General features: G+C 42.5%; 1 pseudogene; it reads left to right on the top strand.

Annotated features, from left to right (window-relative positions):
• The first annotated feature begins 943 nt into the window (after nt 1-943).
• Nucleotides 944-15,221, top strand: LOC123067384 (U-box domain-containing protein 21-like; annotated as a pseudogene).
• The last annotated feature ends 540 nt before the right edge of the window (nt 15,222-15,761 follow it).

Here is a 15,761-nt window from a genome sequence, read left to right as displayed (position 1 = left end):
TCTTACACTCTAAGTCTCTTACTCACTAGTTACTACTTTGCTTGCAAACAGCCAAACACCAATCAACCAAACTAAGGTAGTTCTCTCATAAGTCACAAGTCACAACCAAAATAAGGCCGTAGGCTTCTAGCAAGCAACACACAGTACTAGGAATGAGATTGTTAAAAGGCCTAGGGTTCAAGGCTGCATCAGGTCTTCCTCATCATTTTCTTCTATCCCCCCAACCATGTCATCATCAGACTCAAACTCAATCTCATCTTCATTGATAGGCACAGTGTCATCTTCATTGTCGGAAACAAAGTCTTAAACTTCATGGAGCTCTCTCATCTGGATCAATCATCGTAGCAAACTCCCATGCCATGTCATCCGAGTTTTTCTTCAGTCTGGAACTTGCAACCTCAGAAGCACTAGAAGCAGCCATCTACAAAAAGGGCAACAACATGTATGAGAATCAGACTAATAAAAGGGAAACTTATTCTGTATATGATTGATGGTTCTTATTCTGTACATAAAAGAAAAGGGAAACAACATAGAAGGCAACTTATTTTGTACATGATTCTGCACTATTGTAATTCTATAGTTGATTCTGCTAAACTCAAAACTAACTGAATTCTACCACTGGTGACTGAATGACTAAAGGGTAACAACAACTAGTAGTAGTCACTAGTCAGTAGCTGCAGACCTGTAGTTAAACTCAAAAAATGACTGATTTTATCACTACTAGTAGGCAGTTTTAGCTGAAGAAATGACAATTTGCTTACAACTACAGTTATTGACTGAAGAAATGACAGTAGCTGGCACTCATTTTTATCGATAGAAGAAATGGCAGTGTGAAAAAGAAAAAATACCAGGAGAGGATGGAGCTATTCGTCTTGCTGCTAGAGAAGGGATGGCGTGCCTAGCAACTCTAGCTAATGCCGTTCGTCGGAGTAGGAAGCGGAGGATGGAGCCGCTCTACTGCTGCTGGAGGAAGGGTGGCGGCAGCGAGCAACACCCGCCGTCGATGATGGAGATGTCTCTGGTGCTGCATGAGGAAGTGTGGCGCAGCTCCGGTGTTGGTCGAGGAAGAGGGATGCGGCTCTCGTTCTGCCGTAGCAAGGTACAACGACGGGAAGTAGATCCAGCCGTCGGTGATGCGAGTTGCAGAGGAGTCGCGATGGCGATGCAGGAGTTGGAGATGGTGCTGCCGAGCTGCTAGTTGTGGCCCCGTTGGAGAGGAGAGGTGGATCTAGAGGCCGCCTGGCTCGGGTGGTGCTAGCTAGGGCCGCCGGAGGCGAGCAGGGTGAAGCGGCGTGGTGAATCTTGCATTGCGGGGCGGTGGGGAGGCAGAAACCCTAATTCAGCGGGGAAATACCAATGATGTGCTGCGGGTGTGCGGGAAGGCCACCGAAGGCGCCTTAGGAGAGCCAAAATTTAGCCTTTTGGGCTTTCTGACATTAGGGGCCTAGCCCGATTAATCGGGAATCTAACGATTTATCGCCTGTTAGAGCGATGAATCGGTCCAAACGATAAATATCAAAGATAAGGCCTAAACTTAGCGGTCACCACACGATAAGCGATAAATCGGCCGATAAATCATTGAGTCGGCCGATCTCTTAAATAGTGTGCTTGATACTACTGTGCCATTAGGTGAATTTCTTGATGAACAACTTGCTAGGGCTAGGGAGAATGAAATTATTGAAACTGATAATATTGATGATAGTGATGATGAAGGTTCTCCCCCTAAATATGAATTGCCTGTTGTTCCTGAGGGTTACGTTACGGATGAAGAAACTGCTAGAGATTTTCTTGCTTGCAATGATAGATCAGCTCTTAAGAAATTACTAGCTAAGCTGAAACAAAAGACTCTGAATGCTAGAATGAAACATGACCCTGCTTTTGCTACTTCACCTATCTTTGTTACTAATAAGGAGTATGAATTCTCTGTTGATCCTGAGATAATTACTTTAGTTGAATATGATCCTTTCTATGGCACTGAATCTGAAACCGTAGTGGCACATCTTACTAAGTTAAATGATATAACCACCCTGTTTACTAATGATGAGAAATCTCGCTATTACTATATCCTTAAGATATTCCCTTTCTCACTAAAGGGTGATGCTAAGACATGGTTTAATTCTCCTAATCCTGGTTGTGTGCGTAGTCCCCAGGATATGATTTACTACTTCTCTGCTAAATATTTCCCTGCTCATAAGAAACAAGCTGCCTTGAGGGAAATATATAATTTTGTGCAAATCAAAGAAGAGAGTCTCCCACAAGCTTGGGGGAGGCTTCTCTGATTACTTAATGCATTGCCTCATCATCCTCTTAAGAAAAATGAAATACTTGATATCTTTTATGGACTAACCGATGCTTCCAAGGACCACTTGGATAGTTGTGCTGGTTGTGTTTTCAGGGAAAGAACAGTCGACCAAGCTGAATTGTTCTTGAATAATATGTTGACTAATGAAAATAATTGGACTCTTCCTGAGCCAATTCCTGAGCCAATTGAGTCAACTCCCGAGCCTATTCCTAAACCAACTCCGAAGAAGAGGGGTGTTCTATTTCTCAGTCGTGAAGATATGCAAGAGGCAAAGAAATCAATGAAAGAAAAAGGTATTAAAGCTGAAGATGGTAAGAATTTACCTCCTATTGAAGAAATACATGGTCTTAATATGCCGCCTGTTAAAGAAACACATTGTGTTGATAACCCGACATAGGTAGTGAAGGTAAATTCTCTCTACAAATATAATAAAGTGGAAATCCTGTCTACTAACTTCCATAGCCAATGTTTGGATGAATTTGATGACTTTATGGATAAACAAGCAAATTTCAATGATTATGTTAGTAGACAGTTGAAAAATAATGCTTATATGATTGGACGCTTGAGTGATTATATGTCTAGAGTTAAGGGTGAACTTAAACTCACTAGTAAACATGTTTCTATGGTCACTACTCAAACCGAGCAAGTACTTAAGGCTCAGAATGAATTGCTTGATGCATTAAATAATAAACATGATTTTGCTGTTGGACTGGCTACTAGAACTGGTAAAATGAATCAGGAACCTTTGTATCCTGAAGGCCACCCTAAGAGAATTGAACAAGATTCTCAGAAAAACAATTTAGATGCTCCTAGTCCTTCTAAAAAGAAGAAAAAGAAAGATGATAGGACTTTGCATGCTTCTAGTGAACCTATTGCAGAAACACCTGAGAATCCTAATGATATTTCTATCTCTGATGCTGAAACACAATCTGGAGATGAACATGAACCTAATGATAATGCTAATGATGATGTCCATGTAGATGCTCAACCTAGAAATAACAACGATATAGAAATTGAACCTGCTATTGATCTTGATAACCCACAATCAAGAAATCAACATTGTGATAAAAGAGACTTTGTTGCCAGGAAGCACGGTAAAGAAAGAGAACCATGGGTTCAAAAACTCATGCCCTTTCCTCCTAAACCATCCAAAACAAAGGATGATGAGGATTCTGAGCGCTTTGCTGAAATGATTAGACCTATCTTCTTACGTATGCGCTTAACCGATATGCTTAAAACAAACCCTTATGCTAAATACATGAAAGATATCATTACAAATAAAAGAAAAATACCTGAAGCTGAAATCTCCACCATGCTTGCCAACTATACCTTGAAGGGTGGAATACCTAAGAAACTTGGTGATCCCGGAGTACCCACTATACCATGCTGCATCAAAAGAAATTATGTTAAAACTCCTTATGTGATTTAGGAGCTGGTGTTAGTGTTATGCCTCTTTCCTTATATCGTAGACTTGAATTAAGTAAGCTGACACCTACTGAGATATCTTTGCAAATGGCTGATAAATCAACTGCTATACCTGTCGGTATTTGTGAGGATGTGCCTGTTGTTGTTGCGAATGTTACTATCTTAACAGATTTTGTCCTTCTTGATATTCCTGAGGATGACAGTATGTCGATTATCCTTGGTAGACCCTTTTTAAATATTGCAGGTGCTGTTATTGATTGCAACAAAGGCAATGTCACCTATCATGTTAACGGAAATGAGCATACGGTACACTTTTCGAGGAAACAACCTCAAGTTCACAACATAAATTCTATTGGGAAATTCCATCGATAATTATTGGAGGTTTTGAATTTCCTCTTCCTACTACAAATAAAAAGTATGATATTCTTATTATTGGGGATGTTCATATCCCCGTTGAGGTAACCTAGTGTCACTTCGAAATTTCTCTGGTTTCATGTGATTCGGAATGAGTTTGTTAACAAGACTTGATCAACCTTGTTAGTGGATTCCTTTTGATGATCATGAGATGGATGAAACTAGAAGGCACCACCTTCTGTACCCTCTCTTTACTTCCTGTTAATTAGAATAATAGTAGAAATAGTATATTTTGCCTGTTTTCTGAATTACCAATGCAATAAAAAATATCTCGAAAATAAAAGTTCTCCAAATGCCATGCCAATTTAATATGGTTTTTTCTGGAATATTTGAGAATATTTGGCACTAAGAACACAATAGGGGGAGCAAGCACCTGGCCACGAGGGTCCAGGGCGCGCCCACCCCTACATGGCACACCTCCCTGCCTCGTGGGACCACGGTGGCTCCCCTCCACTTATTCCTGCACCCACAGACTCCATCTTCCTCCCAAAAAAATCCCCATCCAGCTCAAGCACAAGTTCTAGCTCATTTTGCTGCAATTTTTGATCTCCTTGCTCAAAGCTCCATTCACAAAACTGTTTTGGGAGATTGTTGCTTGGTATGTGACTCCTCCAATGATCCAATTAGTTTTTGTTCCAGTGCTTTATTCATTGCAAATTTTTGCTGCATAGGTGACCCTGTTCTTGAGCTTGCATGTCAAATTTATGAGGTCCCAAGTAATTCTAATGCATGATATAGGCTCTAGGCACTTATGGGAGTAGTTGCTATCAATCTTGTTTAGTTTGATTCACTTCTATTTTGAAGTTACTAAAAATTTCAGAAATTTTCAGAAAAAGATGAATAGGTTGTTCTTGAGGGGCTCTTCTAGCCAAAGCTCCAAGGATAAGCAAGCTAAGGAGAAAGAAAAGGCCAAGTATAATCTTCCTCGCGTAGCGGAAGTAAGGCCTTGTGCGTGGCCATGTGATAATTTCTTGAGAGAGGACGGGATTTATGAAGAATTTTATTCTTTGGCTGAAAATGCGGGCCTCACCGACTTCCTCCATGACCGGATCGAACAGTATCTCTTACTTACCAATACTTTCATGCAAAACTTTTATTATTATCCTAAGAATTCACCTCCTTCAGTATCTTTTCATTTATATGATGAGGCTAAGGAAATGTCATTACGTAATTTTTGCACGGTTTGTAGAATACCCTTTGAGGGTAGCTTAGATGAACCACATCGTAAAGATGTGGATGGTTTGACTGATACTATTACTGTTGGGGAATCGAAGAAGGGTTCCGATGCGAGAATCACTAGCATACACTTTCTTGTTTTACCCTACTTTGCCATATTTGCTAGTAGGTGCTTAATTGGTCGTGGAAATAGTGGAAACTTCAGTGTTCCTGATATTATTATTTTGCTCCATGCCTTATTATGTGATAAACTTTTAGTGTCGGTGCCGTTATTGCTAAACGGTTAAGCCTAAACCGTATAAAGGGCCCCATCTTTGGAGGTATCTATGCTGCACGCCTTGCTAAACATTTCGAGATACCTATTAGGCATGATGAGAAAGAGGAGACACTACTGCCTCTTACCTTTTTAGATTACATGAGCATGGTAGTGCATGAGTTTATTGTTGACAACGATGATAAGATGCTTCTGTATAACCTGAGATTTAATAAGAAACACAATGAGATTATTGCACTACCTGCACCTTCTTTGTTTGATTTAACTGCAGGTCATTACCTTGTCTTGCCGAAGCCAGTGTATGCGCATTGAGGCCAGACATCCGCTCCAGAGCCAGATCCGGAACCTCCACTGGACCCTTATCGTCCATCCTGTTATCAGTGGGATACGGAGGAGATCGCTAGCCAATGGCAGTACGATGACACTCCTCAGTATACCGGGGAGAGTAGCCGCGATCCTTGGGCATAGACCAACTTAGGCCAAAATCCTAAGCCTGGGGGAGTATGTATTCCTCACCGACTTTACATTCATGTTCACACACTCATTCTAGTGTCGGTGCTTATACTCTTTCATTGTACTATCCATGCTAGTTTAATTTCTTTTTCTAGTTTTCTTCTTGTGTGTTAGATAAAACCTTAAGAAAACCCAAAAAATTAGTTAGTTTAATTTCCATGCCTGTAGTAGTAATAATGAAATGAAAATCCAAAAAGATTTCTCATTCTTCTTTTGCTTGTTGGGAGCTTTCCCGTGTAAATAGTTTTATTTCTTTTCTTTTCTTTGGGGGTCTAGAGGAGAAGACCATAACGAAAATGCTTAGTGGCTCTTATATGCATGATTGTTGATTTAATTTAGAGCCCATATTACCTTGTCTTCTCTCTTGAGTTGAATGCTCGCAGATTCCAGCTTAGTCCAATGCACGTGCAATATTATTATTATACACATCGTTCGGTCGTGCAAGTGAAAGGCAATAATGACGATATATGATGGACTGATTGAGATGAGAGAAGCTGGTATGAACTTGACCTCTCTTGTTTTTGTAAATATGATGAGTTCATCATTCCTGATTCAGTCTATTATGAATAAACATGTTTGCAATGACAATTAGAGATTATAGTTGCTTTTGCCATGCTTAATTAGCTAGGAGCTTATAATGGTTTACCTTGCGTGCCAACATGCTATTAAAATGGTTGTGATGTGGTATGATAGGGTGTTATCCTCCTTTAAATGAATTGAGTGACTCGACTTGGCACATGTTCACGCATGTAGTTGAAACAAAAATCAACATAGCCTTCACGATATTTATGTTCATGGTGGATTATATCGTACTCATGCTTGCACTTGGTGTTGATTAATTTTAATGCATGTTCATGACTGTTGTCGCTCTCTCAGTTGGTCGCTTCCCAGTCTTTTGCTAGCCTTCACTTGTACTAAGCGGGAATACCGCTTGTGCATCCAAACTCCATAAACCCCAAAAGTTATTCCATATGAGTCCACCATACCTTCCTATATGCGGTATTTACCTGTCGTTCCAAGTAAATTTGTATGTGCCAAACTCCAAACCTTCAAATGAAATTCTGATTTGTATGCTCGAGCAACTCATGTATCAACTAGGGTTGTCTATATCTTCCATGCTAGGTGGGTTATTCTCAAGAGGAGTGGACTCCGCTCCTCATTCACGAGAAAATGGATGGTAACCGGGATGCCCAGTCCCATGATCAAAAAGATCAAAACAAATCAAAATAATTAAACAAAACTCCCCCAGGATTGTTGTTAGTTGGAGGCACCCGTTGTTTCAGGCAAGCCATGGATTGATGATTGTTGGTGGAGGGGGAGTATAAATTTTACCATTCTGTTTGGGAACCGCCTATAAAGTGTGTAGCATGGAAGATATCGAGATATCATAGTTGTTATGTTGACAGTGAAAGTATACCGCTCAAAATGTTATTCATCTCTATTTAAAAATCGAGCTCTGGCACCTCTACAAATCCCTACTTCCCTCTACGAAGGGCCTATTTATTTACTTTTATGTTGAGTCATCACCCTCTTATTAAAAAGCACCCGCTGGAGAGCACACTGTCATTTGCATGCATTACTATTAGTTTATATCGGGTATGATTTGACTGGATCTCTTTTATCATGAATTACAATGTTTCGTCAGTCCTTGATCTTTAAAGGTGCTCTGCATTTATGTTTTGCGGTCTCAGAAAGGGCTAGCGAGATACCATCTTGTTATATCATATTATGATTGTTTTGAGAAAGTGTTATCATCTGAGATTTATTATTATTTGCTCGCCAGCTGATTATGCCATTGATATGAGTAAATATGAGACCTAAGTGTTATTGTGAATATGGTTAGTTCACAACCTTTGCTGAAAACTTGAATGCTGGCTATACATATTTACAACAACAAGAGCAAATAGAGTTTGTAAAAGTTTTTCTTTATCACTTTCAGTTTGTCAACTGAATTGCTTGAGGGCAAGAAAAGGTTTAAGCTTGGGGGAGTTGATACGTCTCCATCGTATCTACTTTTCCAAACACTTTTTCCCTTGTTTTGGACTCTAATTTGCATGATTTGAATGAAACTAACCCGGACTGTTGTTGTTTTCAGCAGAACTGCCATGGTGTTATTTTTGTGCAGAAATAAAAGTTCTCGGGATGTCCTGAAAATCCACGGAGATAACTTTTGGAAAATATAAAAAATATTGGCGAAAGAATCAAGCCAAGGGGCCCACACCCTATCCACGAGGGTAGGGGGCGCGCCCCCTCCCCCTGGGCGCGCCCCTGTTTCGTAGGCCCCCTGATGCTCCACTGACCTCAACTCCAACTCTACATATTCCGTTTTACGGAGAGAAAAATCAGATAGAAAGTTTCATCACGTTTTACGATACGGAGCCGCCGACAAGCCCTAATCTCTCTCGGGAAGGATGATCTAGAGTCCTTTGGGGCTCCAAAGAGGGGGATTCGTCATCGTCATCATCATCAACCATCCTCCATCACCAAATTCATGATGCTCACCGCCGTGTGTGAGTAATTCCATCATAGGCTTGCTGGACGGTGATGGGTTGGATGAGATTTACCATGTAATCAAGTTAGTTTTGTTAGGGTTTGATCCCTAGTATCCACTATGTTCTGAGATTGATGTTGCTATGACTTTGCTATGCTTAATGCTTGTCACTAGGGCCCGAGTGCCATGATTTCAGAGCTGAACCTATTATATTTTCATGAATATATGTGAGTTCTTGATCCTATCTTGCAAGTCTATAGTCACCTATTATGTGTTATGATCCGACAACCCCGAAGTGACAATAATCGGGATACTTCTCGGTGATGACCATAGTTTGAGGAGTTCATGTATTCACTATGTGTTAATGCTTTGGTCCGGTACTCTATTAAAAGGAGGCCTTAATATCCCTTAGTTTGCATTAGGACCCCGCTGCCACGGGAGGGTAGGACAAAAGATGTCATGCAAGTTCTTTTCCGTAAGCACGTATGACTATATTCGGAATACATGCCTACATTACATTGATGAACTGGAGCTAGTTCTGTGTCACCCTATGTCATAACCATTACATGATGAATTGCATCCGACATAATTATCCATCACTAATCCAATGCCTATGAGCTTTTCACATATTGTGCTTTGCTTGTTTTCTTTACCGTTGCTATTGTTACAATTACTACAAAACTACTATCGTTACTTTTGCCACTGTTACCATTACTATCATACTACTTTGCTACTAAATACTTTGCTGCAGATACTAAGTTATCCAGGTGTGGTTGAATTGACAACTCAACTGCTAATACTTGAGAATATTCTTTGGCTCCCCTTGTGTCGAATCAATAAATTTGGGTTGAATACTCTATCCTCGAAAACTGTTGCGATCCCCTATACTTTTGGGTTATCAGCCATCCATATCAAGATATTCCAGGCCACCTCGGAATCCAACATGCAACCCATGTCCAAAAAGGCGGCGGTGGCCATGGAGCACCTGCTTCCTCATGAAGTCGTCGAGTGGGAGCTGGAGATGCAAGAGGCGCTAGAGATCAAGGAGCACTGGGAGGAGGAGTTGCGCGTGGCCCAGGTCGAGGTAGAGAAGAGTCTGTCCGTCGAGGAATCGGCGGTGGAGTACCAATGCGAGCTCTAGCGCAGTCACTACTACGAGTACTACAACCTTGAGGGCGACGCTGAGGACGAGGACGCGGTCGACTTCAGTGGGGGGGACGCGGAGTCCACCAACGGCGGCATGTCGCCAGGACAAGTCATCGACATCTCATGTCACACCGGTGATGCATAGGCCAGTGCGGCGGCGGATTTGTTAAAATTATTCATACTTAGGCTTTGTTTTTAATGTTGGTCTTTTGTTAGAGCGATGTTTAGGTGACTGTCTCTGTTTAATTACTAAAATTGCTCGATTCAGTAAGTCTGGTCTGTGTGCTGTACGCTCTTTTGTGTGCCCAAATTAGCAAGCGATGTTAAATTATGCACTGACATACGCGGGGAAATTTCCACCAAAATTTCAATTATCAAACTCATCCCATGCACGTTAAGCAAAAGAATCATTTGTGATGCACACTGTCGTTCAAAGTGAATGGTGTCCGGCAGAACCGCGCGCAAAGTTTCCCTCCACATTTCATATTTTTTGGCCTACCGCCAAAATATCTACCCTCCCCCCTCCTCATGCTCTTTTCTCCCTGACCACAAGTCACATTGCCCTTGTTTCCCCCTTCCTTCCTTCCTAAACTATAGCCGCTTCCTCGATTGCTTCCTCGCTCTCGCCGTCTCGCATCCTACCGCCGGGGTCGCCATGCTCTTCCTCAAAGACCTCTCCAGCGGTTCCTCCTCCGACGACGACTCCTTAACCACCCGGGTATGCCTCTCTTCTCTCTCTCTTGGGCTATGACTTGGAATGAAGGATTTTTACCCAGCGGTTGATTTGAGTCATTTCTTCCTCTTGTAATTCCCAAGGACCATCAGCTGCAACGAATGGAGCAGGGTGGCTAAAGATCTGCCTACTTGTTGTCACCATCAATCTCCATGCGTGAAGCTAGTTGCGTTTGAATCTGTGGACAGTGGGAGGAAGTTTCTGGCGTGTGCAGAGAAGGTTAGAATCTCTTTTGTGGTTAAAAGTCATTTGTTAGATGTGATTCAGACACTATCACAGTCCCAACCCATTCATACCACACCTTCAACCAAATGCACCCTAAGATAGTGTCACAGTTTGTCCCTAGTATCTAAAAATGTTGCCATCTCATCAGCGGTGCCATTAGAAAATTATTTGGCACCACTTCAACAGTTTGTGGAGCCAACTTTTCCACACATCCGAGCAGCCAAGCAGTAAAATACTAAATCTTTATGGCATGAAGGAACTGGGCGTCAGAGCAACTAGGTGCTCCGGAGTTCGGGTCCCTGATTTTTTTCCGCTGCATCGGCTCGCTAGTGCAGGGCACCGGTGCAAGATGTAGCAACAATTGTCTTTACACCGGTTTTGGCATACACATTGGACGCCTTAGTGCTATTAGTTCTATGTTACTAAATTTGTGCATGTACACACCTATTAGTATCAATTTGTTGTCATCCAAACACTGTTGCTATGATGTTGCAGTTATATTTACCTTCCTCTTAAAATGTTTAATTTGTTATTTATAGTACATGAGTAAAAACTTGTAGAGTTGTTGTAGTTAATTATAGCTTCTGATGTTTCATAATTTGGTTGTTGTGTCAGTAGCAATTAATTCATTTGCACATTGATCTTTTTGAGAAGATATGTCATAATTAAACTGTTTCTTCAGTTTTTCAAAATAAGTATTGGTGATTTTCTATGTTTCTATAAACCCATTTTCCCTACAATTGTTACTGATCTAGTTTTAAATATTATAGGATGAACGAAAGTGTTCTTACTTGGAGTGGATTGATCATGAGTGTCCACAGTCTTTGAAGATGTGCCTAGAAAAGATCTGGAGCATGTATCAGGAAGAGAACAGAGGTAGGCTTAGAGAAAGTGTTGTCAACGCTGAAGAATATTTGAAGATGCGGGATAAAAAGAGGAATGTGGAGAATGAGCTCAGATTTTTTAAATCAGACTTTGCTAAGATGGTGTTGGCAAAGGAGGAGGCACTTTCCTAGTTGGCCAGTGCAAAATAGGTTCTTACTGAACTGAAAGCAGAGGTGGATAAGGCGAGCCTGGATGATCTCTATTAGGGAAATGAATATATTGTTCTAATATTGATCTTATAAGTTGAACTATCTATATGTTGTAATGTGCTGTTTTCCGGTAGCTATCGTACTGTGATGTTAAAATATATCTATGTGCCTGATATGAAATTGGAAAATATCTATTCGATATGAAATGTGAATTTGCGTAATACTGAAATTATTAATTGTAAACTAATAAACCTGCGAAATGGTCATGGAACTTTGCAAACGGTTCTAGAAGTAAAAGCGCTTGTGATGGATAGCCCAATGCCACACAGTTTTCTTCATCAAATCGTGTGTGATGTAGTTGATAAAAGCAAACGGTTAACTAAGGCAGAGCATGTGTGATAGTTACACGTATCACACACGAGCCTATACATAAACCTGTGTGGGATGTACATACGAACGGAAATGTTTTCCCTGGGTTGACTATGTGGGATGTGCATATGAACGGAAACCTTTTCCCTGGATTGACTGTGTGGGAAGTACATACAAATGGAAAGGTTTTACCTGGATTCACTGTGTGGGATTTACATGAGAACAGAAATGTTCTCCTTGGATTGACTGTGTGTGATATACATACGAACGGAAATGTTTTTCCGGGATTCACTGTGTGGGACGTACATACGAACGGAACAATTGGGTTTCGATGCCTCGCCCGATCGCACACGAGCTCATTTTGCCTCAGCTTGTGTGCCAGGAGGGACTATCCCTAATGGTTTCTGGGTCGTGTGGGAAGGAACCCTATCGCCCACACTCACTTGGCGACGGTTCCAAATGCCATCGCGGAAAGGGGTTAAAACCGTTTGTATAACTAACCATGTCGACAATAACTCCTAAAAATTAAATTAACTCATACTAATGACATAATCAACTAGCAAGCAATAATAAGACATATCAAACAGCAACATGTTGTTAAAACAACCATGATACAATATGACAACAATGGTATCTCTCTAGCCCTTTCTGAGACCGCAAAACAAAAATGCAGAGCACCCCCAAAGTTCAAGCTGCGACTAAACATTGTAATTCATGGTAGAAAAGATCCAGTCATGATGCACCCAACATTAGCTACACACAATGCATCAGCATGACATCAGTTCTCTCAGGTTGTGGCGCTTATTTCAGAAGGTAATGACACAACCTAAAAGTAAATAGATAGTCCCTTCGTACAGGGAAGTAGTGATTTGTAGAGGTGCCAGAGCTCAAGTTTTTAAAATAGAGGTAAATCAAATTTTGAGACATGCACCCTTCTTGTTTACTTCACGACCATCAGTTATCAATATCTTCCATGCTAAACAAATTAGTAGCAGTTTCCAAGCGGTAAAGTAAAGGTTTTTGCTCCATAGGAGTTTTTGTTTGATTATTGATAAGTTCTTTTTGCCATTTGGGACTGGGAATCACTATTACCGCTTCTTTTCTCGTGCAATGGTGAGTGAATAAACACCCATCCTGAGAATAACCCGCTTAGCAGGGAAGATACCAACTACCTCCTGTCGCTCTATGAACAATCCAGGCACACAAAAAGGATATTTATTTGAAGTTTTTAGAGGTGGCACATGCAAATTTACTTAGGACGGTGGGGTAATACCACATATAGGTACGTATGCTGGACTCATCTGGAATAACTTGGGTTTCAGGTTTTTGATGTACAAGTAGAATTCCCACTTAGTACAGGAGAAGGCTAGCAAATAGATTGAGAAGTGTCCAACTAGAGAGCAACAACGGCCATGAACATGCATTATGCATAAGTAACATTGGATACTAGCATGAGTAGGATATGAACACCATGAACATAAATATCATAGAGGCTATGTTGGTTTTGATTCAACTACATGCATGAACATGTGCCAAGTCAAGCCACTCGAACATTTAGAGGGGATACCATTTCATCATACTACATCACAATCATTTTAACGCAATGTTGACATCCAAGATAAATCATTATCCACTCCTAACTACTTATGCATGGCATGAGAAACTATCTCTACTATTAAAGGGCAATCTGCCGTCGTCGTGATGGTTCAACCAACATCCCTCTCCCTGCTATCGTCAGAAAAAATAGCCACGATCAAAACCACCCACGATGGAAAAAACAGAGCACGCACAAAAAGATCGCAGAAGCAGTCCACGTTCCCTCGAAGCAAGCCTTGCTTCGCACAATTGAAAAAAAAAGAAACAACCACGACCCACTACCGTCCCACGTCCCACATATCCTCTCCCAGTTTCCCCTACCTCTCGCTCCTCATCCATCCTCTCTCTCGATCTCGTGAGAAAAATCGCCGCCGCCGTCCCCCACACTCGTGTGCAAGTGCAACTGCCCATCTGCATCGCCGTCCGACGCCCTTGTACGACCTGCTTGCCTCTGCCACCGCAACAGCCGTCGGTTCCATGGACTACGCCGACGACGACTTAGGAGGTTGACCCCTGTGGGGAAGCTGGCGGGAGGCCAACGCCGTCGAGGCGCTCGCCGCCGTGTCCGCCGCCACGAGGCGCGGGAATTCGGCAGCTTGTTGGCAGGGCCACGGCTATCGGGTAGGAGAGCGACGCTTTCCAGAGCCTCACCGGTGAGCCCGTGTATTGCACCAGCGCCGCTGTATTGGGCGCGTTGGGAAGATCTTGGCGGCCCTTACCGTGTTCTTCCCGGTCGACGAGGAGGCCCGGCGCTACACTGCCTCCCCGACATCTCTCAAGACCCTCGTCTCGGTGCTCTCCCACGGTGACCTTGCCGCATGGGCCAGCGCCGCCATCGTCCTCCACAAGCTCGCCTCGTCCCCCGACTGGCACACCGTCGACGTCATCTCGAGGACGCCCGGTGTGTGCAGCGCACTCGTCGGCCTCGTCAGGAAACCCATGTCCCCGCAGGCCAACAAGGCCGCGCTCATCACGGCCTACTACCTCGTCTTCGGCAGCAACCGCGCGGCCGCCAGCTTCGCCGAGCTAGGGCAGTGCTCGTCTTTGTGGAGCTCGTCCTGGATGCTGACAAGAGGACGAGCGAGAAGGCACTGGCCGTGCTGGACGGCGTCTTGTGCTGACACCGGCCTTGAGTCCGTGCGTGCGCACACGCTGGTCGTGCCGTGCTGGTCAAGAAGATGTTGCGTCTCTGCGCTCTGGCGCCTCTGCTGTGCCGCGGACACTGGCGCCGGCGCGTGCTGCGACGAGGCGCTGCGTGTGGGCACCTTCAAGAAGCTGCTCCAGGTGGGCTGCGGCGGCGTGACCAAAGATCGGGCCAACGAGCTGCTCAATGGTTTCAGGGGCAGCGTAGAGTGCATCGAGACGGTGGACTTCAGGGGGCTCAAGAGGCCATTTTGATCGGTGTGAGTGATGAAGTTTTAGCTTCTGCTTTCACCCTTGTTTCGATTGTATTGGGAGCTAGATTGGATGTGTGGATAAAACATACACCAGGATGACTAGATTTTTTTTACCCCATAACTGAATACTCGTACACAGAATGATCAACACAAAAGAGAACTGAACATTTTCATGTTTATTTATCTTCATAGTTTGAAAGTTATTTCGGGTTATTTACGATTTTGAAGTGATCCACACATTACAGAATTCCATCAAGAGTTGAGAAACATAAGTCTATTTTTGTGGTCATCATGATGTTGATAAACTCCTATATTCCTCTTTCTCTGAGTAGTATGCTCCAATTTTGGGGTCATCATGCGTATTGCAGCTTGAATCATGTTCAGTTCCTCTCTCTACACGTTTGGAAGTCAATCATGCATAGCAAGATAGAAAATCTATTTTTAATTAAGATGTCCATAAAAAACATTTACTTGTGAATATTTGAATAATGGAGCAAGATATGTAACCTTGCCTTCTCCCTGAAGAAATGATTCCCGTTGTGAATTAGGTCAATCTCGAACACCATATTTACTATTTAGTAGACGAACAACATGCTCTTATCATATTTGTGTATCCTTACTATTTTTCTTATTAAAGAAAGGATACAAGTATGATGGTGGAGAGCT

The sequence above is a fragment of the Triticum aestivum genome, chromosome 3B (assembly GCF_018294505.1).
Source record: "Triticum aestivum cultivar Chinese Spring chromosome 3B, IWGSC CS RefSeq v2.1, whole genome shotgun sequence".
NCBI classification, from domain to species: Eukaryota; Viridiplantae; Streptophyta; class Magnoliopsida; order Poales; family Poaceae; genus Triticum; species Triticum aestivum.
This window is presented reverse-complemented; position numbering and strand designations above follow the sequence as displayed.